General features: G+C 42.1%; 6 non-coding genes across 6 annotated transcripts; 4 read left to right on the top strand and 2 right to left on the bottom strand.

Moving 5' to 3' along the window:
- The first annotated feature begins 6,374 nt into the window (after positions 1–6,374).
- Positions 6,375–6,456, top strand: trnas-acu (transfer RNA serine (anticodon ACU)). Its single transcript has one exon. It is a non-coding gene; the product is annotated as a tRNA-Ser (tRNA).
- A 711-nt stretch (positions 6,457–7,167) lies between these two features.
- Positions 7,168–7,239, bottom strand: trnag-ucc (transfer RNA glycine (anticodon UCC)). The gene has a single exon. It is a non-coding gene; the product is annotated as a tRNA-Gly (tRNA).
- Positions 7,240–9,481: 2,242 nt separating this feature from the next.
- Positions 9,482–9,623, top strand: LOC138233363 (U4 spliceosomal RNA). Its single transcript, XR_011187475.1, has one exon. It is a non-coding gene; the product is annotated as a U4 spliceosomal RNA (small nuclear RNA).
- A 4,353-nt stretch (positions 9,624–13,976) lies between these two features.
- On the top strand, positions 13,977–14,047 carry trnag-gcc (transfer RNA glycine (anticodon GCC)). The gene has a single exon. It is a non-coding gene; the product is annotated as a tRNA-Gly (tRNA).
- Positions 14,048–19,507: 5,460 nt separating this feature from the next.
- On the bottom strand, positions 19,508–19,649 carry LOC138233352 (U4 spliceosomal RNA). The gene has a single exon (XR_011187465.1). It is a non-coding gene; the product is annotated as a U4 spliceosomal RNA (small nuclear RNA).
- A 1,292-nt stretch (positions 19,650–20,941) lies between these two features.
- Positions 20,942–21,060, top strand: LOC138233426 (5S ribosomal RNA). The gene has a single exon (XR_011187537.1). It is a non-coding gene; the product is annotated as a 5S ribosomal RNA (ribosomal RNA).
- The last annotated feature ends 699 nt before the right edge of the window (positions 21,061–21,759 follow it).

Raw genomic sequence — 21,759 nt, forward strand, 5'->3', positions numbered from 1 at the left:
GCTATAAAACTGATGTTTTCATCTCCATTGTAGAGATTCTAGAATCAACTAATAGAGAATTAAAATAAAAAAGGGCATAAGAAGAGATTACCAACAACGACCACAAGATGGAGATGTTGTCTAGACATGTGGAGGGGTGAACCACTTGGAACTGAATGTTACAAAGACAAAGGAACTGGTGGTAGATTTCAGGAGGAAAAAGGTCAAACCTACTCCTGTCTACATCCATGGGAGTGGCGTGGAGATGGTGGACTCGTACAAGTACCTGGGAGTGCACATCGACGATAGACTGGAATGGTCTAAGAACATCGAGGCCATCTATAAGAACGGACAGAGCCGACTTTACTTCTTGAGGAGGCTCAGGTCCTTCAATGTGTGTAGTAAGATGCTACACATGTTTTATCAGTCGGTGGTAGCGAGTGCCATTTTCTACGCAGTGGTGTGCTGGGGCTCTGGGATTAGAGCAGTAGATTCCAAAAGGCTGAACAAGCTCATCAGGAGAGCGAGCTCTGTCATTGGGTCTGACCTGGACCCCTTGGAGGTAGTGGCTGAGAGGAGAATGATGTCCAAACTGGAGGCCATCATGGACAACTTCTCCCATCCCCTCTATGACAGGCTTGCAGGAATGAAGAGCACGTTCAGCAATAGACTGATTCACCCACGGTGCGACAGGGAGCGCTACAGGAGGTCATTCTTGCCGTCTGCCATAAGACTGTACAACGCATCCACCTTGCGTCTTGGCAGAGGCAACAGCGACAGTGACCTGTTTCTGGACTAAACGCATATACACATATACTGCTACATCTGTTCTCTTTCTTTTTCTTTTTCTTTTTCCCGCTTACAACCACTTTTGTGCAATATATGCCAGGGACCTGTGCAATACATTTATATTTATATTTATATCTATGGTTACATCTATATTTATATTCATACGTGTGATACGATTTTCTGTGTACTGTTCTGTTCTAGTTTCCTCTTGTGTGTCCGGACTGTGAGTAACTCTTGTATTGTATTGTATGTATTGTACTATTAGTATATAATTCGTTACACTGTGGCTGTGTTGTGTGTGTTAAGCTGCTGTTGCACTGCAATTTCCCTCACGGGATCAATAAAGTATCTATCTATCTATCTACATTACCAATAACGACCACAAGATGGAGATATTGTCCAAAGAGGCAAGAAGGGCAAAGCCGCGATAAGGAGATTGCTGTCAGAATGCACATCCGGATCCCAAACAGAATCTCTAGTAAAATATGATCATTTGTGAAACAGGCAAATGAGTGTCAGCTACAATATGATTGCTACATATCTGCATTTGTTGGTTTTTAAGGAGTAAGAGTGCAGGCGGTTTAAACCTGCGATCCAGTGTGTTGAAGTATTTCACAACACTACCCCTAGCACATCAGGAAATAAATCCTCATAATGATTATTGCCCTGGGCATGTACCAAAAAATCAGTGAGCATATACATATATCGCTGTGTTGAAGCTAGAGACACAGAATAAGTGCAAACACATCCTAAATACAGTGTTCCTGCACCTTGACCTCATCCAGAATGTATCGTTTTTTGAAAGCGATTGCTGTCAGAATGCACAACTGAATCCCAAACAGAATCTCTAGTCAAATATGATCATTTGTGAAACAGGCAAATGAGTCTCTCAGGTGCCCATTGCTCATTTTCAGACACATTTATGCAATACTTTCACCATGCGTTGAGCAATAGGGATTAAAGATACCAGAGGTAAGGTTTAAAAGTGATTCTGAGGTGCAACACATCAGCGAAACAGCTAGGCATCTGAAATGCGGGGTTTGAGAGCCCTTCAGGGAACACCGTACCCTAAAGGTACCAGAAGTCCACTAGTATAAGCATTAAGTCACTGTCAGCCCTGTTGCAATGTGATTGCTACATATCTTCATTTCTTTGGTTTTTAAGGAGTAAGAGTGCAGGGGGTCTAAATCTGCGATCCAGTGTGTTGAAGTATTTCACAACACTACCTGTAGCCCGTCTGGAAATAAATCCTCATTCTGATTATTGACCTGGGCATGTACCAATAAATCACTGAGTATATATATATATCACTGTGTTGAAGCTAGAGACCTGTATGTAATAATATGATGCTAAAATGTTATTTTCACATGTAAGAAAACCGGCTCAGGGACGCCAAATATGTAATGTTGCCATAGCAAAATTAAATGTAGTGGCTCTCTGAAGGCACCAGTTCTGTAGGGTTTGGGCATTTACTGAGACAATTATTAATTGTAGCAGTAAATCACAAAGTTGATTCTTTTGATGGCTTTAGAATCCAACCATGTGACATAACTCAAACAACGCGCACACACAGGTACTAATACACGAGGATACATTTATTAATACATAAAATATGCATGTAAACCTAACAGATCTTATCGAGAGGGTTATCAGAATACAAAAGATATATATTCAGTCAGTTATGAAGTGTTACACATATCAAGAGGACATACGTTCAGTATATCATTCATTAAGACCGTTTCGTTAATGAACTTGGTTATAACTTCTACATTAGATACTCAAACAAGTACATAACTCTTAGGAATTAAATTGATATCAACTGGTTGGGATAACAATTGAATTCTCGAGCTGTAATGCATTGAAGTTGAATACTCATCCAATCTTTGGGGATTCAGATCTTCCTGCGGGCACAAAGAAACAGTTGCAGGCTGTTGCTGTCCAATCCGCGCTCTCTGGCTCCGTGCCAGGCTGTGCTGTGCGGCTTGCGACGCTGCGCTGCTGATGCTCACTGTGGGCTTTAACTAGCAAAGTTTGTGCACAGGAGAAAAGATGACTGTGGGTCCCAGCAAGTCAGGAAGAGGACCGGTTCGTTTCTGATGAAGAGCTAGTTCTGAATAGTGATTCAGCTGTCCACAGTTCCGACCTGTTCACGAGGCCTGCTGCTGGTGCTAACCTCGGGTGGATCCTCTGGTTATTCTCTGGCAACCTCCGCTCTAGACTCTTAGAACAAAGGAAAGTTCTGGCACTCAGACACACTGGCCGTTCCGTGGTTGTCCGGGCTGAGTCTCAGGATGGTCAGGAGGCGCGCTGCGAGAATGTCCTGCCCTTGGGAGCCTTCTGCTCCTGGGCCGCCCTGCCCTGGAATTCTCCTTTGAATTCCCTTTAGAATTGTCCACAGAATCCTCTGAATCCTCCCTTCTGAATCTTACTGAATCTCACAGGCTCTCTGTGTTGCCTGTTTTTACCTGGAGGAACTTCAGCTCATTGATTGGCTGAAAGTTCCATGGGCATCAGAGTCCCACGTGGGTTACTCGGCCCTACCAGTCCCTGATTGATTGATCAAGGTGAGATATGAGTCACTTAGTCCTGACACTTAGTAATGCAGTCCAGATGTCCAACTGGCACTCCCTAGACAGATAGGCGCCAATGGATGACCATTGATCATGATAGCCAGGCTTAGCTAAGTGCATCCCCCTTTGGGAGCTGTCCTAGGACCTTAAATCACCCTGCATGAATAGTCTCTCTATGGCTGCACCACAGAGATGAACAGAGAAATGGGGCCTCATTTGGGAAGGCTCAGAACACTTAATTCTGCCTTATTAATAAGCCTCGCCGCTACACACATATATTAATATAATAAATGATTGCTTATGCTTTATAAACAAATCTAATTAAAATAAAAGCTTAAGTTTTGTATTTATCTTGTACCATAGAACATGATTTTCTTTGTATTTCAATCCCACAAAGTGTCCAAATGACGCACTACATGATATAAGGAAGATTATCACATGCATATCGGTATTATCTTTCTTACGAAAATGCATTCCTTTCATTACCTTTTACTTTTTAAAATGAACTCAAATTGTGTATAATGTAATAATTTAAGTAGAATAGATTCTAATAATATAATGATCCAGTGTGTTGCACTACTTCACTGCTTCACTGCTCTATGCCGTCTGGAAATAAATCCTCAGACTGCTTACTGCCCTGGGCATGTACCAATGAATTACAGGAGCACATCTATTTCTCACTGCGTTGAAGCAGGAGACACACAGTCTCTGCAAACACATCCTAAATACAGTGTTCCAGCACCTTTGACCTCATCCAGAACGTATCATTTCTTGAAAGGGATTGCTGTCCGAATGCACATCTGAATCCCAAACAGAATCTCTAGTAAAATACGATCATTTGTGAAACAGGCAAATGACTGTCTCAGGGGCCCATTCCTCATTGTCAGACATATGTATGCAATGCTTTCACCGTGCATTGAGCAATAGGGATTAAAAACACAGCAGGTAAGGTTAGATGTCATGTTCTATGATCATTTCTTTCAGCATTAGGGACTAAATATACTAAACGTATGATACTAAAATGTTATTTTCACATATATTAATGTAATAAATGATTGCTTATGCTTTATAAATAAATCTAATTAAAATAAAAGCTTAAGTTTTGTATTTATCTTGTCCCATAGAACATGATTTTCTTTGTATTTCAAGCCCACAAAGTGTCCTTTGATCTCTATTCTGTGGTAATCCACGATGACCCCGTTCTTCAGGTGATTCATCATGTCCTCCCTCGCCTGTTGAGAGGCCACCTGATCTCTTCTGCCGTGGCGTGCTTCATACACGCCCTCTTGAAGTGAGCAGGAAGCTGATCAAAAGTATTCAGGCACATCTTGCACACCAGGGGAATAAGACTGATTTCTTAAATTATCCTTAAAATTCTCTCTCATAGTTTGAGCATAATGATTTTATTGCATTTATATAAGAATTGCTCATTGCTCCTAAATAAATAATGGTTTCATAAAAAAATGAACACTTACTTGGTCTCAGTCACAGACTTTCCAATAGAAGCCATTGTGGAGTTCAGCAACTGCAGGTCCTAGAAGTGGGGAAGGAATTTTAAAAGAGAAATTGAATTACAATACAGAAGGAATGGCTGAGGGTTCACTGAAATGTATAAATATACAAATTCCAAAGACTGAGTCCATATAGAAACAACTACTTTTCATTTTCAGTATAAGAAAAAAAAAACTATCTTCCAAAGCATCATAAAATTGTCCCTTCTTCCAGACCCTACTTCTCTCTTGTAGTAGTACAGCAGACCTTTCCAGGTGAGCAGATCACAGAGTCCGAAATGAGCTTCCTCCATCAAGCAAAGTACCTGAACATGACTCTGTCTTCATAAAAGCGCCCCTGTAATAAAGAAATTAAATCCAAAATCAAGAGGGCAGTTGCCTACTGAAATACAAGAAGTCATCAATTTTAACCTAGCAACACATTAAAGGCTGCATCTATACAAGTGCGATTCTAGAAATGCTCACCAGATTACGTTTTAAGAAGGAACTGCGCCTCAGGTTCCGCCGAGATCTTAACTCGGATGGCAGGATTCAGAGTCCGGAGTGTGGACTGATGGCGAACGGAGGGTCCACATACTGTGGATCCCTCAGTGATCTTCCGCGTATTCAAACCGCCAGCGTGTGACTCCCCTGTCCCTGTGACCTCATTGCTCTGCTCTCTCCTCTGTGCAGCCGAGCCCGACTCACGGTAAAGTGAAAAAAAAGATGCCCTCAACGTGAGATTTACTCTGGAGCGAGGATAGATGTTACCTTTTTATCATTTAACAGGATGTATGTGATGTGGCGACTAGGTTCAATTTTGTATCCTCTTTAAAAGATTAAGGACTGGGGTGAGCGTGATTTACCACCCTTTCAGCTAAGAACCCGACTTGCGCACCGTTTAAGCTGCATAGACTCGGTCGTTTAACTCTTCTCCGTTAGCAGGGTTAAGGTTAAAGAAAAAAAAATAGCTGACTCCTTTTTTTTGCCAGCCGCTAGCGCTGATTAGCAAGGCTTGTATTTCATGTTTTGCAAGTTGCATCCATTTTAAGAAAAACAAGTCGCGTTAAAGACAGGAAATGAATACTTGCATTTGATTAAGTTTAGCCGTAGGCTGGGATCTCCTGTTTACTAGACAGGCGCTTTAACCAACTAAGCCACGGCGCCCCGGGAGTGTTGTCCTTTTGCAGCCACTTGGACACACCACTCAGACACATCTGCATTCGGTGTGTGCTCCGCCTGCTCGCTGAGCAAGTTGCCACCTTTACATACAATAGCAACATCGACACCAAGAGAAAGGATGACAAATGGCTTTTATCTGGAACTTTTCATGTCCAAGGAGCTCAATGTGCTTTCTGTGTACAACAGGGCCACTGAACTCCACACTGGCCACTGAACCACAGCAGTGGCTTGCTGGCTTGACATCTCCCAAGGAAAATGTTGAAATCACATGTGGAACAGGAAAATGACCCTCGAGTACGTGGGGAAAAAAAGAAAAAGATCATCTGGAGCGCGCCAACCCATGTCCGGACAGCCCAGTTTCGTCAACAAGGTGGCTGAGTGGTTAAGGTGATGGACTACTAATCCATTGTGCTCTGCAGGCATGGGTTTGAATCCCATTCTCATTGCTCTCCATGTCTGACACGTGTGCCTGTTCGACATCGGCCCTCCTGTTGTTTGCTCCGGTGCTAGAGCCGTACATTTTCTAGCAGTGGCTGAACATGGTATAGTAGGCCAACGTCGGTATCGAGCAGTGACAGTAACAGTACTTACTGCGCCCCATAAGAAATCGTTTGTCCCTGTTCAAAAGAGATTGTGCAATGTCCTGCGGCGTTCGTAAAGCAAACCTTTGACAGTTTGAAAAGAGGAATTTATTCTGCTTCCTGTGCGTGCAGTAGTTACAAAGTTGAACGTCTTTACACGATCTGCTGCAGTTTTCAGTGGGCGGGCTTTGTCAGATGGCTTGAAAAAACGCACTGTGTTTCGGCTCGGGAAACATCATGAGCAGTGTCCTGCATGTTTTCTGTGTATAGCTGTCTTTTAACGCATACAGAATTCATTCGAAATCATTGATTTCTCCAATTAACAAGGGTCCCTTTTTGAACCTGCCAGAAGCATTCTTTCAATGTAACAGATTTACTCCGGGGAAAGGCAGCATGACATTGAGAGTAGCTCAAGCTTTCAGCACCCGTATCGGACTGCGTGTATGCAGACACCGCTCAGAATCCCCTGTAAGATTCTCCCTCAATTCCGTTTTTCAGTGCTTTAGCTCTTTCAAAAGACTTCGCTTTGCTAGTCACAATCCAAGGCTCATGACAGCATTTGAAAACATTCGCCACTGCGTTGGCCGGGAATCGAACCCGGGTCAACTGCTTGGAAGGCAGCTATGCTCACCACTATACCACCAACGCACACCCACAGGAAGCCTGCAGGACACCACCAGAGAATGCTTTTTTAATTTTTTTTATTAAACAGAATTTACAAATACAAATACAACAAGAGGATCAGAGTCATGTACAAGAGAAAAAAAACGCAGCAGAAAAAAGCATTTAACTACCAGAGGTAATTAAGTAATTATGTGATCAAATTGTATATTTTACACGTATCATATTTTCCTTGCTTTAATATTTCTCAATTATTTATAAACTTTAGTTTCAACATGCATGCGTTTCCTGTAAAAAATAAAACTCAGCACACAGTTTTTCTTTTAACAACATTTCGAGTACCTCTGGCATTCATGAAAAAGACATACACAAAAGCAAATAACTAACTCTAAGACTGTCTAAACTATTGAGTTTTTCAAAGAACCAGAACTATAACAGTCCTTAACACTTAACTACACCATTCCAAACTAACACTAAAGAAACACTAGTATATACTGGTATAACAAATATAACCAAACATAATCATTAACTGAGCAGTCACTGGGAGCAAATCTCCTTCCCGTCCACAAAGGCCCTCGCTCCCACAAAGTAGGCTCTCCTCCCCTCTCTTCTGGCAGCTTCAACCTGGGGCCACAGCTGGTTCCTGGTGCTCCTGTCCGCGGCAGACAGGTCCTCTGCAAACCTCAGTTTGTTCCCATTCAAATACTCATTCCCCCTCGCCGCTCGCCACAGCATGTCCCTCGCCGTCCTCTTGGTGAACTGTATTATAATCGATCTGGGGCGCACTTGCCCAGACATGTTCGCTCTCCCGAGCCTGTGAACAAAGTCAATGGCCGATATTACGTCCTCCTGGTCCGGCAGGGTCCTTTTACAGATACCCTTCACTGTTGCAACAAGGTCCTTATCACGTTCCTCTTTAACTCCAAATAATTTTAAATTCCATCATCGACGGTATCTATCTACATCGTTCACTTTCAATTCAAGTTCTTTAATATGCTTTTCTTGTTTGGTATTTACTTGTTTAAGAACTTTTACTTCACTCTTTAAGTCTTCAACCTCTTTAAACACACAGTCCATGGACTTTTTAAGACTTTCGATTGCGACTGTATTAGATCGAATCATTTCCTTCAGCTCACCCAAGCTCTGTGCCATCATGTTGAAGATGTTGGTCTGGAGCTCCTCCAGCGTCAGGTCGCCCCTTCCTCTCTTGGCTGCCGGGGTTTTCACAGGTGTGCTGGGCAGGGACTCCGGCTCTTCCTCTGGCAGCTGAGTCTCACTTGGGCTGCGAACGCTCGCGTACGAGCGCATCTCCAGCACTCTTTCCACGTCCCCTCCAGCTGCTTCACTTTTCCCTTTAGTTGCCATCAATTTTCTTGTAGTGCTATACATATACGATTGAGGTTTCTTAGACTTCTCCTTCGAAGACCCAGCACTCTCTTTTCTTTTCCCAGTGTTACTCATATCGAAATTCTTAAACCTAAAAAAAATCGTTTTTTTTTCTTTCAATTATAACTGAAGTTTAAACAAGTAGTGTTAAGTCCTTATTTTTCTGTAGTCAAAAAAAGCAAAAATTAACATTCAGGTCATGAAAAACTCAAAAAAAAATCCTCAACCACTAAACTTTACCTCCCACCTGAGCGCCATCTTGAACGCCCCTACCACCAGAGAATGCTCACGATTTCGGAAGCTGTCTCCGGGACGTGCTGATTCCACACATCCTGAATAAATCATGATATTGTTAGTTGCTGTAGCTAGACGTTCAAATGAGTTTCATGGCCAGATGGACTGTTTCCTCCAGCGGTATAGTATTGCAGTGAGACAGCACGATGCCTGCAAGACTATGTCACGCTAAACGCCACAGATTGTGTTTGTCCGTTCATGTCAGTCATCCTGCAGCCACGGGAAGTGGGACACAAACATGCCGCAATGCTTTCAAGACGTTAGGATTTGTTTGTGCAACATCCGAGAAGAGTACTTGTGGCTTGAATGTGAACTGTACATGCCCGCCCCCTTTCCTCTGTAGTGCATGAGTTCCTCCCAGCATGCCCTTCGTCATTGTTCTGTCATCTTGTATTTAAAGGGTTGTATTTCTGCTGCTGAAAAGAATCAACGGCTTTCTTTGTTCCCAACGGAGCCCTTGTCTGTCATGAAATTCTTCAAAACCTCAAGCTAGAAGAAGACGACAAATATGAAGCGTTACAGCAACGACATGCCATGAGACAATTGATAACGATTTCCATAGGATCCCCGCGGTTGCCTGGCAACCGTCAGCTTTGCGCAGTGGCAGTATCGTAGCCTGTGAGGTTTAGCCGAGGCGGGATTATTGCTAGTTGAAAACTTTTCCCAATATCCCGCTTCCGCCGGTTTGCAATACAATCGGCGAAAGCAATTTTTGACAGTCTCGTTAGAGACTGAGCAAGGTGTTTAAAGACAGATTTGGTCACGGTGACATCATGGTAGAAAGAAGCGAGCTTGTTCCCAGTGGGCATTGATTCGTCGAATATACGTATATTTACGGTGAAATTACGGCTATACGTATATATACGTCGCCTCGAAGTATAATCAACGTCGAATTGCAACCGTAAAATTGACGACATTAACAAACGCATATATAACGTCGAAAACACATCTAACACAGTGCCTGAGGCTTTTTACTGTATGTATCGTGTGTGCCGCAACTAGGAGTATACGGCACTCTGCACAGTGTACGAAGTAAATTATTTTCGCAGCAATTAATTTACACGTGTATAATAAATATAGTAAATATAATAAATTAATTACTGCGAAAATAATTTACTTCGTACACTGTGCAGAGTGCCGTATACTCCTACTTGCGGCACACACGATACATACAGTAAAAAGCCTCAGGCACTGTGTTAGATGTTTTTTCGACGTTATATATGCGTTTATTCATGTCGTCGATTTTACGGTTGCAATTCGACGTTGATTATACGTCGAGGCGACGTATATATACGTATAGCCGTAATTTCGCCGTAAATATACGTATATTCGACGAATCAATGCCCACAGCTTGGCATACAAGGGTTTTGCTGAGGGGGTCTTGCCACCTGCCTGAAAAAAAACAGTAAAATGTTTGAGTGCCTATAGAGTTTCTATTTTTATTTTCTTGACAAAAGTCCCCCATCAGTGCGCGGTGCCCGAGGAAAAATCTGTAGGGGGGCGTCTGAAATTCTGAGGGGGGAGTGATATTTCGGTTGAAACGGAGCTGTACGGTGCAGCTACCCAAATGAAATCTCGCAGCTATACCATTGATTAGTGCTTCATGATAGAAGATAACGACTAGCAATCTGGTATTTGCGATGAAGTTCAGTTTCACATTTTTCGTCACTCTCAAGGTTTGTATTGCCTGGAGCGAAAAGTACCATAAGCGTTCATTTTTGCAGCTACATGGACGTTCTGAATCGTTAAGAAAAAAATGTTGTAAAACCAACAGAAAGCACAGACTGCTATAACTAGTCCTAGTTATATAACGATTTTAAGTATAATGATAAACTACTGCAAGGAATCGGTCCACCTGAGCAAACAGGATCGTAATGTTGACACTCAATAATATGTGCAGTTCCTGGACGGATAGCCCTCCTGCCCATCAAACAGACTGAGTGACTGTTCGTGTCATTTAGTGTTGTCTGACCATTGACAAAGTACAACTATTTTTTTAGGGTGCAAATTAAGTTAGGTAAAACTTTTTGCCCAAAACTGAAGGGGCGACATTCCCCCCTCCCCCCGTGATGCCAGGCCTGTCCCCATCCTATTCCATAATGTCATTATATATAATACCATACAACAGTGACCGATCCTTACTTATTGCATGCGTTAAAATTGCACATCAGCTCATAGCAGCGATGTATTATCAATGTTAAATTTCAACCATAATATCGACAACATTAATAAACGCATACGTTGAGAAAATATCGAACCCAGCATATTTTCCGGTTATATACCACAATGCATTGCTAGTATTCGTTGGTCACCATTTTGGACACGTTTTTCAAACGTAGAAGTATATCCGAAAATATCTCAGCAATCCTCTTTTGACGAGTAAGTATGAACAATAATAATACTATCTGAATACATACAGATCTTTCTTAATATTATTTTGATTAAAATAGTATGTGAATAAGCAAAAAAATGGCACATAAAATAGTGTGAATGGGGAAGATGACACAAAATCGTTTTGCCGTTTCTCTTATTCTTATTCTATGTTGTACTTTCAAACTTTGGGTACTCTTTAATTAGGACAGACTTTATTGCTCAACTGCTATGATGCAAGCCAAATTTTATACATTTATTTCAGCTTTGAGCTTAGTAAACCGTTCATTTTTTAGATTATACTAAAGAAGATATTAATCATCAATTATTTGGGAAGTAATATTATATAATTTTCTCCTAGCTGCGGTGCTGAAGTCCCACCCTACATCAACAGAAAAAGAAATAAAGGAGCACGCAATGTGTTACTTGAAGAATGCATATGCAAGGCAGGGGGCCAAGAGATCTGGACTCTGAAAATAATAGGTTTTTGGTTCTAACTGTTAGGACAATTAGACAGGGTTTGCAAATAGTGGACAAAAATCGTCTTAACTTCCATTGTAATATTTTATATTTTATGTAATATTTTTTTCTTGGAAATATAGAAGTTGTACATTTTAAAATGTATATCTGAATCAAAATGTGGTTTTGAGTTAGTGTGTTAATGTAATTAGTTTTGTGTTTGTCATTACTATACTGTATATTGCCATGTTACCAGAATTTGAAGCTGAAGTTTAAGACTAGTTGTGTTTTTTATGATTATTGCCCATATGTTGATTGTTGATTGATTGTATACAATGTATAATTTGAAATACATATGTTTCAGGTGTGAATGTGTATTTTCAGAATACATTTCTAAACCTAATCATTGGCTTGTTTTACTTGTTTCTACACCTATAAAATCTATCTTTGATGTATAATAGACCTCTACCCATATACGTATAATAGACCTCTAATGTTATCCCTATAATAGACCTCTAACCATATACGTATAATAGACCTCTAAAGTTATCCGGAACTCCAACCATATATGTATAATAGTCCTCTAAATTTATCCGTATAATAGAACTCCAACCATTTATGTATAATGAACGTCTAAATATAGACGTATAATTGACGTTTAACTTTAGACGTATATTAGAATTTCATTCTAGACGAATTGTAGACCACATTTAGACGTCTAAGATATGCGTTTAATAGACGTATATTATACGTCTTTTGCCCAATGGGTTACGTCTCAACAGAAACGCTCTTTAGCTCTTTCAGCGTTATGCAGAGAACATCGTCTGTCGAGATCATTTTTAGTCAGCGCGAAACGCCGTGTGCTGTCAGTTTGATTTCATATTGCTCGTAGCGGCGCCTGGCTTTTGTCTGTCAAACGTTAGGTTGCGCTTCTTCATGCTGCATCGTCGGCATGAGTGGAGCTTTTTAAACGTCTGTACTTACTGCGCCCCATAAGAAATCGTTTGTCCCCATTCAAAAGAGATTGTGCGATGTCCTGCAGCAAACCTTTGACAGTTTGAAAAGAGGAATTTATTCTGCTTCCTGTGCGTGCAGTAGTTACAAAGTTGAACGCCTTTACACGATCTGCTGCAGTTTTCAGTGGGCGGGCTTTGTCAAATGGTTTGGAAAAACGCACTGTGTTTCGGCTCGGGAAACATCATGAGCAGTGTCCTGCATGTTTTCTGTGTATAGCTCTTTTAACGCATACAGAATTAATTCGAAATCATTGATTTCTCCAATTAACAAGGGTCCCTTAAAGGATGAGTCAAAGTAACGTCTAATCGGATTAGTTTCCTTAGAGCTGGTTCAGAGTTTGCTCAAGAGTTTACCTTTCACAGATGCGCAAAGAAGAATGTTGGGGGTGCACGCTTCAAGGCGCCTTACAGCTGTAGGGAGTGATTCGAGACGATTCGTGGCGTGTGCTCGTTCCCATATACCGTACGACCCGGGGTGCAGTGCTAGGATGACATACAATACCGCTTGGGCACGTAACAGCGTTATATGGAAGTGCGGGACGTGAGGGTTTTCGTTTGTTCGTTTTGTTTTGCTCTGCTTTGCTTTGTTTTGCTTTCCATCGCGTTGGTAAGAGCGTAAATAAAAAGACGATTCCTGTGTCTACCACTAATGTAAGAGCTATTTCAAGTGCGACGTGGTGCGGCTTTTCAAATGCTTGTGGGCATTTCTCTGTTGTTGATTCTTTTTTTGTGTGTAACAAAGTGGCATTTTCATGTCCGGACGGGGAGACTTTATCATTCCGACATGAAGCCACCCTTAAGTCCTCTGAGGCGTGTCTGTCTGCAAGGCTTGTATTTTGGAAATGTTTTTTATGAAACGGAGAACGACTTTGAAATAGGCTTCCGCCGGCGCCTCGCGATCCAGGTAAGATTGTAGCAAGAACGCAGCGGCGGTGGGGCTTGCTGTAGTCGTGGCTGAGTGGTTAAGGCAATGGACTAGAAATCCATTGGGGCCTCCCCGCACAGGTTCCAATCCTGTCGACTACGTTGTCCGCCTTCAGTCGGTGTGTTTCGGCACAAGCAAAGAAGCGCGCCTCTTTGCTGTTCCTGGTGGTTTTAAAACGCCCAATCGCTTGTACCTGCTGCCTTGGAAATAAGTTCTTCAGCGTCCGCAAATGGCATTTTGCAGCTGGAAGCAGATGTCGACGCGTTTTGCACAGAGCACCAAAAAAGCGTCTTTTTTGAAGGCCCAGGCACTGAGCATTGGTGGTTCAGTGGTAGAATTCTCGCCTGCCACGCGGGAGGCTCGGGTTCAATTCCCGGCCAATGCAGTGGCTTTTGCAGCGAGCGGCTCCATCACTTGCATCCCCTTGCAACTTCCAACTAAAAACCCACTGAAGCTAAGCAGGTGTGAGCCAGGTCAGTACCTGGATAAGGATGAGCTACAGGGAAAAACAAAGCTTCCAGCTGGAAGCGGTGTTAATGGTGCCGGCGGGGGGGCGCTCACCCTGAGGTCTGTGCGGGTCCCAATGCCCCAGTATAGTGACGGAGATGCTGTGTTGTAAAAGGGCGCTGTCTTTTGGATGAGATGTAAAACCGAGGTCACAGCGCTCTGTGGTCATTCAAAATGACCACCAAAACCTTTGACAAAAGCTCTTGGTAATTGATTGTCTTCAATAATGCTTCTCCTTTAGGTACATTTTAAATCAGCTGAAAAATGCTGTGAAATGGGGGGGCACTTCAGGCCAGTGTAGGATTTGGGTTACAAGAACCATGAAACTGCACGAGAAAGCCCGTACACTGAATTACACGGCTTTCTATTCAAAGGAGGACAAAAGAAATTCCCTGAGTTTGATTTTTTGCAGCACAGAGAGGAGCACTGTCGTGAGGCCGGTTAGCTCAGTTGGTTAGAGCGTGGTGCTAATAATGCCAAGGTCGCGGGTTTGAGCCCTGTACGGGCCAGGTCTAGGTCCAGGTCCCTGTTTGTGAAACAGGCAAATGACTGTCTCAGGGGCCCATTCCTCATTCTCAAGACACATGTATGCAGTATGTACACCGTGCATTGAGCAATAGGGACTGAATACACCACAGGTAAGGTTAGAAGTCATTCTGAGGTGCCACATGTGAGGGATACAGCTAGGCATCCGAAATGTAGGGTTTGAGACCCTTCAGGAGTATTGCATCCTTTGAGACAGACCCGTGCATGTTAAACAAATGATCATTTCTTTCGGCATTAGGGACTAAATATACTAAACATATGATGCTAAAATGTTATTTTCACATATATTAATGTAATAAATGATTGCTTATGCTTTATAAACAAATCTAATTATAATAAAAGCTTAAGTTTTGTATTTATCTTGTACCATAGAACATGATTTTCTTTGTATTTCAAGCCCACAAAGCGTCCAAATGACGCACTACATGATATAAGGAAGATTATCACATGCATATCGGTATTATCTTTCTTATGAAAATGCATTCCTTTCATTACCTTTTACTTTTTAAAATGAACTCAAATTGAGTATAATGTAATAATTTAAGTAGAATAGATTCTAATAATATAATGATCCAGTGTTTTGCACTACTTCACTGCTTCACTGCTCTATGCCATCTGGAAATAAATCCTCAGACTGCTTACTGCCCTGGGCATGTACCAATAAATTAAAGGAGCACATCTGTTTATCACTGCGTTGAAGCAGGAGACACACAGTCTCTGCAAACACATCCTAAATACAGTGTTCCAGCACCTTTGACCTCATCCAGAACGTATCAATCCTTGAAAGGGATTGCTGTCCGAATGCACATCTGAATCCCAAACAGAATCTCTAGTAAAATACGATCATTTGTGAAACAGGCAAATGACTGTCTCAGGGGCCCATTCCTCATTGTCAGACACATGTATGGAATGCTTTCACCGTGCATTGAGCAATAGGGATTAAAAACACCGCAGGTAAGGTTAGATGTCATGTTCTATGATCATTTCTTTCAGCATTAGGGACTAAATATACTAAACGTATGATGCTAAAATGTTATTTTCACATATATTAATGTAATAAATGATTGCTTATGCTTTATAAACAAATCTAATTAAAATAAAAGCTTAAGTTTTGTATTTATCTTGTACCATAGAACATGATTTGCTTTGTATTTCAAGCCCACAAAGTGTCCAAATGTTCTATGATCATTTCTTTCAGCATTAGGGACTAAATATACCAAACGTATGATGCTAAAATCCTGAAAAAAGGATGTGCTCCATCTCGTCAGTAGATTGGATTCCAAAACTGATTTGGGTCAATATACATTACCTTTGAAATTAAAGTACAGTCTACTGTAGGGAACCATCAACTTAGAAAGCATTGGCCTTCCCTGGGGGTCAGGTAGGTGCAAAAGATAAACCTTTATCCTATCTTTATCTTAAGATAAGTGGCCAAGCAGTATTTTTCCAAGTTTCACCAAGCACATCATGTTGCCATAGTAGACAAAGTTCTATAAAATGTTAAATAACTTTTAAAAAAAGTATCTTGGTCTTACAGTACTGTACAAGGTGAATTAAACTGTCCCTGGTAATAAAAAGTAATTAGAAGCATCTCAGAAACTTTATCTCTAGAAACATTAGCTGTTTTATATCATGTAATTTAGTGTGATGTTGTCAGAATTCAAGGACATTATCACACACAGAAATTGGTTCAGTTAAATCTAAAAAACACAGCTAAACATGGGTTTAAATGTAACAGAAGTCTTACCTCTTGTCAAAAGATTTAATTCAAGAAGCGATGTAATAAATGATTGCTTATGCTTTATAAAGAAGCTTAAGTTTTGTATTTATCTTGTACCATAGAACATGATTTTCTTTGTATTTGAAGCCCACAAAGTGTCCAAATGATGCACTACATGATATAAGGAAGATTATCACATGCATATCGGTATTATCTTTCTTATGAAAATGCATTCCTTTCATTACCTTTTACTTTTTAAAATGAACTCAAATTGTGTATAATGTAATAATTTAAGTAGAATAGATTCAGGTAGGAAATATATTATATAATATATTTTGACAGACAAAAGTCATGATGTTTATGGCTGACATCATTTCACATGGGTGAATTTTAAGCTAAGAAATAAAAACATTTACAATGAAGATACCATTGCTTAATTTTAAATGCCTTTAAAAAATAAATACCTCCTGAGAATAATTTGCCACTCCCAGATCCTTGGTAAGGTACTGTTTGAATCCAATCAGGAGAGGAGCATCCAGGGAGTGCTTTCTATAGAGTCCAGCTTGGGCCACTCTCTTCCGGCCTGCTGATACTTTTTAACTACTCAGGGCCTGTAAGGATATAAAACTCCGGTTTAAACATTTTATACCTATAAGACAAATTAGAATTTTAGTAAAAAATAGATACATCTGAAAAATAAAAAAGTCTTACTGCTGATAGAGTTCTTCAGAGCTCACATCTTCCCCTTCCTTATCCGCTTCTGTTTCAGTTTCTAGAGCAGCCTCTGGCATCTCTTCCTCCTGGACAGCGGCCTCTTGCTCAGGGCCGCTGGAATGCAGGTAGATTTCTTTTCAACATGCTTTTACATAATATGTTGTAACAATGATTTCAAAAAGAAACTACAGAAGCCTTACAGATTAAAAATATCTCACCTTGCCAATGTGTCTTCAGGCTTCCCATGTACAAAAAGGCCCAAGGACTCTAGCAGTCTTACAACCACTATCCTGTTTGCCTCACCAGACACGATCTCTATTCTGTGGTAATCCACGATGACCCCGTTCTTCAGGTGATTCATCATGTCCTCCCTCGCCTGTTGAGAGGCCATCCTGATCTTTTCTGCCGTGGCGTGCTTCATACACGCCCTCTTCAAGTGAGCAGGAAGCTGATCAAGAGTATTCAGGTACATCTTGCACACCAGGGGAATCCGCGCGGGTTTCCTTTGAAAATAAATAATACCATCTGTGTATAGAAACAAGCTAAGACTGATTTCTTAAATTATCCTTAATTTTCTCTCTCATAGTTTGAGCATAATGATTTTATTGCATTTATATAAGAATTGCTCATTGCTCCTAAATAAATAATGGTTTCATAAAAAAATGAACACTTACTTGGTCTCAGTCACAGACTTTCCAATAGAAGCCATTGTGGAGTTCAGCAACTGCAGGTCCTAGAAGTGGGGAAGGAATTTTAAAAGAGAAATTGAATTACAATACAGAAGGAATGGCTGAGGGTTCACTGAAATATATAAATATACAAATTCCAAAGACTGAGTCCATATAGAAACAACTACCTTTCATTTTCAGTATAAGAAAAAAAAAACATTATCTTCCAAAGCATCATAAAATTGTCCCTTCTTCCAGACTCTACTTCTCTCTTGTAGTAGTATAGCAGACCTTTCCAGGTGAGCAGATCACAGAGTCTGAAATGAGCTTCCTCCATCAAGCAAAGTACCTGAACATGACTCTGTCTTCATAAAAGCGCCCCTGTAATAAAGAAATTAAATCCGAAATCAAGAGGGCAGTTGCCTACTGAAATACAAGAAGTCATCAATTTTAACCTAGCAACACATTAAAGGCTGCATCTATACAAATACGATTCTAGAAATGCTCACCAGATTACGTTTTAAGAAGGAACTGCGCCTCAGGTTCCGCCGAGATCTTAACTCGGATGGCAGGATTCAGAGTCCGGAGTGCGGACTGATGGCGTACGGAGGGTCCATATACTGTGGATCCCTCAGTGATCTTCCGCGTATTCAAACCGCCAGCGTGTGACTCCCCTGTCCCCGTGACCTCATTGCTCTGCTCTCTCCTCTGTGCAGCTGAGCCCGACTCACGGTAAAATGGAAAAAAATATGCCCTCGACGTGAGATTTATTCTGGAGCGAGCCAGTGTTGCGCATAGCTGCCTTCAAAGCAGTTAACCCAGGTTCGATTCCCGGCCAACGCAGTTGCGAATGTTTTCAAATGCTGTCATGAGCCTTGGATTGTGACTAGCAAAGCGAAGCCTTTTGAAAGAGCTAAAGCACTGCAAAACGGAATTGAAGGAGAATCTTACAGGGGATTCTGAGCAGCGTCTGCATACATGCAGTCAGATAAAGGTGCTGAAAGCTTGAGCTACTCTCAATGTCATGCTGCCCTTCCCCGGAGTAAATCAGTTACATTGAAAGAATGCTTCTGGCAGGTTCAAAAAGGGACCCTTGTTAATTGGAGAAATCAATGATTTCGAATGAATTCTGTATGCGTTAAAAGACAGCTATACACAGAAAACATGCAGGACACTGCTCATGATGTTTCCCGAGCCGAAACACAGTGCGTTTTTCCAAGCCATTTGACAAAGCCCACCCACTGAAAACTGCAGCAGATCGTGTAAAGACGTTCAACTTTGTAACTACTGCACGCACAGGAAGCAGAATAAATTCCTCTTTTCAAACTGTCAAAGGTTTGCTTTGCGAACGCTGCAGGACATCGCACAATCTCTTTTGAATGGGGACAAACGATTTCTTATGGGGCGCAGTAAGTACAGACGTTTAAAATGCTCCACTCATGCCGACGATGCAGCATGAAGAAGCGCAACCTAACGTTTGACAGACCAAAGCCAGGCGCCGCTACGAGCAATATGAAATCATACTGACAGCACACGGCGTTTCGCGCTGACACAAAAGTAATCTCGACAGACGCTGTTCTCTGCATAAAGCTGAAAGAGCTAAAGAGCGTTCCTGTTGACACGTAACAAGCTCGTTTCTTTCTACCATGATATCACCGTGACCAAATCTGTCTTTAAACACCTTGCTCAGTCTCTGACAAGACTGTCAAAAATTGCTTTCGCCGATTGTATTGCAAACCGGCGGAAGCGGGGTATTGGGAAAAGTTTTCAACTAGCAATAATCGCGCCTCGGCTAAACCTCACAGGCTACGATACTGCCACTGCGCAAAGCTGACAGTTGCCAGGCAACCGCGGGGATCCTATGGATATCGTTATCGATCGTCTCATGGCATGTCGTTGCTATAATGCTTCATATTTGTCGTCTTCTTCTTCTTCTAGCTTGAGGTTTTGAAGAATTTCATGACAGACAAGGGCTCCGTTGGGAACAAAGGGCGTTGTGAGAAAACCGTTGCTTATTTTCAGCAGCAGAAATACAACCCTTTAAATACAAGATGACAGAACAATGACGAAGGGCATGCCGGGAGGAACTCATGCACTACAGAGGAAAGGGGGCGGGCACGTACAGTTCACATTCAAGCCACAAGTACTCTTCTTGGATGTTGCACAAACAAATCCTAACGTCTTGAAAGCATTGCAGCATGTTTGTGTCCCACTTCCCGTGGCTGCGGGACGACTGACACGAACGGACAAACACAATCTGTGGCGTTTAGCATGACATAGTCTTGCAGGCATCGTGCTGTCTCACTGCAATATTATACCGCTGGAGGAAACAGTCCATCTGGCCATGAAACTCATTTGAACGTCTAGCTACAGCAACTAACAATATCATGATTTATTCAGGATGTGTGGAATCAGCACGTCCCGGAGACAGCTTCCGAAATCGTGAGCATTCTCTGGTGGTAGGGGCGTTCAAGATGGCGCTCAGGTGGGAGGTAAAGTTTAGTGGTTGGGGAGTTTTTTTGAGTTTTTCATGACCTGAATGTTAATTTTTGCTTTTTTTGACTACAGAAAAATAAGGACTTAACACTAGTTGTTTAAACTTCAGTTTTAATTGAAAGAAAAAAAAACGATTTTTTTTTAGGTTTAAAAAGTCCGATATGAGTAACACTGGGAAAAGAAAAGAGAGTGCTGGGTCTTCGAAGGAGAACTCTAAGATACCTCAATCGTATATGTATAGCACTACAAAAAAATCGATGGCAACTAAAGGGAAAAGTGAAGCAGCTGCAGGGGCAGCAACAGGGCGGAGGCGCCGCGCGCCCGGCCGACGTGTTGGACCGGTGCGCTTTACGTGCTGAAATAAACACGCGACAGCCCCGAAATGTTTCCAGAGTGTTGTGCACTGAAGACTTGCCTGGTGCTCCTCTGTGCAGATTGTTTGTCCTCCTCCAGTGCGGGACGAGCCAACACAAGGGAGCGCATTCGCCAACATCCAGGCACGCAATGCGATTTGGAAAGCAGCTCCTTTCCAAAGAGTTGCACACGAACGATCCTTCAGTCCCGCTCGGGGGGCACGGAACCCCCGCCACACACAGCTTCAAGTAGCGAGTCAGGCGCCAGGGCTTTCGCTTACGGCCACACCACCCTGAACACACCCCATCTCGTCTGATCTCGGAAGCTAAGCAGCGTTGGGCCTGGTTAGTACTTGGATGGGGGACTGCCTGGGAATACCAGGTGCTGTAAGCTTTTCCTCTCCCGGCCAGCAGGGGTCGCCGTTGGTGCCGTAGGCTTTGGGAGGAAAACCTGCAGGATGGAAAGGTGATCTATAGCCTCATCTCTAGAGATGTTTTGTTGCTGTGGCATGTGTGTGACCCATATTCAAAAAAAAAACCTGTCTGTAAAACGAATATCGAAGCTGCCTCTAAATCTGCAAATGAAGATGAGTCGATAAACCACTCGTTTTTCGTATAACTAGACATATATTCATTTGTTACCGATTTCATTCATTGAGCACGGATACAATAGAGGTACAGCCATTCACTGTTTGACATGTCTGCACTGGTACAGAACCGAGCAATCAGAAAACGGGTGAAACTGTCTTTAGACTCAGCATACAGTACCGAGGCCCCCCATGACCAAATAAAGGCTAACCTCGATAATCAGCCTAAAGAACGCAGACTACAGCAAAACGACTGACTTTGAAAAGGGAATGAACGTCCGGAAGGAGTAGTGGAACTAGCTTGAGATGCTTCTCCGGACCCCTAACTAAAAGCCAGCGAGAACCAGCAGCGGCGTCCACTCCTGTCGAACCGGGATCCTTCCGCAGCCACGCAGCTCGTGGTGTCCTAACCCTCCCGTATCTGATTTTGGACCAAGCACATCAGGGGAGAGCGCGAACGCAGTCCCCCACTACCAGAAATTATGCAGTCGAGATTCCCACATTTT

The sequence above is a fragment of the Lepisosteus oculatus genome, unplaced genomic scaffold (assembly GCF_040954835.1).
Source record: "Lepisosteus oculatus isolate fLepOcu1 unplaced genomic scaffold, fLepOcu1.hap2 HAP2_SCAFFOLD_67, whole genome shotgun sequence".
NCBI classification, from domain to species: Eukaryota; Metazoa; Chordata; class Actinopteri; order Semionotiformes; family Lepisosteidae; genus Lepisosteus; species Lepisosteus oculatus.